At 35.2% G+C, this 1702-nt stretch overlaps 1 protein-coding gene across 1 annotated transcript in view; it reads left to right on the top strand.

Annotated features, from left to right (window-relative positions):
• LOC112138815 (cilia- and flagella-associated protein 97) overlaps positions 1-1702 on the top strand; it is a gene marked incomplete at its 5' end in the record, with an annotated part of 2989 nt that extends 1287 nt beyond the window's left edge. The window contains 3 exon segments of the mRNA XM_024261462.1: positions 164-268; positions 1033-1170; positions 1602-1702.

Genomic DNA, 1702 nt, shown 5'->3' with positions numbered 1-1702 from the left:
ATATATATATATATATATATAAAAACTGTATCAATCACTTAGTGGGCTCACAAACATAGATTAGAAATATTTTACAATGTTTCAACCCAAGTTCTTTAGTTGTTAAACTGCTGTTTGAACTGGATTTGCCTTTTTCATATTCAAGTTCTCTTTTTGACCTTAGATCACGCCTTTGAAACCAAGTGCGAGTCCTTCAGCTTAAACCAGCAGTTCATGCCAAAGTACAGAAATCTCAACATCAATGCTGAAGAGGACCTGCTGAGAACATGTAAGTCTTTTCTTTTATCGTCTTTCTGCAAACGACTACAAACTATTATGACAAATTCAAGTTAGGGTGTGTTTTTAGAATTATTTAAAGGGGCCATACCTTGATTTTCTTGAGTCTTTCAGAGTAAACTATATTCATGTAAATTACCATATGTTACCTTTGTAACACTATAAAAACATTTTTTTTTTTTTTTTAAATAAAACACAAGTTATTTTTGACTAATTTTTCAACCGGGAGTAACATGACTCGACCTATGAGGCACCGCCTTTTGCTCCCTTAGGATTCCACCCACTTCATGACGTCCTCCCAGAGCCAGCGGGTCAAAAAAAGAGAGGAGATTTTTTATAATTATTATTTATATTGATGCCCATATACAGTGCAGCTCGGGCATTTTTTTCCCCAAATTTTGCACAGCCAAATTTGTGATGGCTAATGAGTTTATTTTGTCAAATTTGGCCAAAAAATACAAACAACACCAGATGAACATTCAGGATTAATTGAAATGATGATAATCGGATCCATGCGGATCCATTTACCTTTCTGCCGCTGTCAATAATCCAAGTTTAAACCAGTTCTCTCAATTTTTCTCTTCCTTTTTTTTAAAGCTTTTAATTGTTTTTAATGTTGTGCTTCTAAGAAGAAAATACTATTTTTTCACTATCAACAGCTTTTTTTTTTTGTGATAATTGCGTTTTCTACTGATTGCAAACCACAGAAGTCTGAACTGGATCTGAATGTGGATGTTTTTTGAATTGTGTGAGCAGACCTGTGGAGGTGTCAGTTTCTCCTTCCCTTGGTCTCAATGGCTCTGGTCGTCCTCGCCGGCCTTGTAGGGCTCTGTGCCTGCCTCTGCCGTAGCTTCACTCCAACCTTGGTTGTGGGTGTACTACATTTTCTAGCAGGTAAGTAAATGCATCCCTGAAGCAAATTATGTTTTACAGGCCACATAAAAGTTTTTAAAATCTATCTTGGATCATTTAAAAAAAGATATACTACAAGGTTTTAAATCAGGTTTTGAATCCTTACTTAGGTGGTGATTCGAGTCATGAATCAGCAATTCACAGATATAACCACAATTCTTACTACTTAATTTTTTTAATGGTTTCCATTTAGTATGCGTTTTAACTGGTTGTATGAAAATTTAACTTTTAATATATTTTCAAGCACCATCACAAAGACGGCTTTGTAACTATTAAAGACAGTTAGTTAACAGTGGATTACAGGGCTGTTTAAATATATATATATATATATATATATATATATATATATATATATATATATATATTGCAAACTATGTACCTACATTTTACCCTGTTCTTCTATAACTCCTCAGGTCTTTGCACTCTGGGCAGCGTCTGCTGTTTCCGGGCAGGGGTTGATTTACTCAATTATTACCACCCGCCTCCCAAAGGCGTGAAGGGCTCCATGGGCTGG

Source organism: Oryzias melastigma, unplaced genomic scaffold (genome assembly GCF_002922805.2).
Source record: "Oryzias melastigma strain HK-1 unplaced genomic scaffold, ASM292280v2 sc02758, whole genome shotgun sequence".
Lineage (NCBI taxonomy): Eukaryota > Metazoa > Chordata > Actinopteri > Beloniformes > Adrianichthyidae > Oryzias > Oryzias melastigma.
This window is presented reverse-complemented; position numbering and strand designations above follow the sequence as displayed.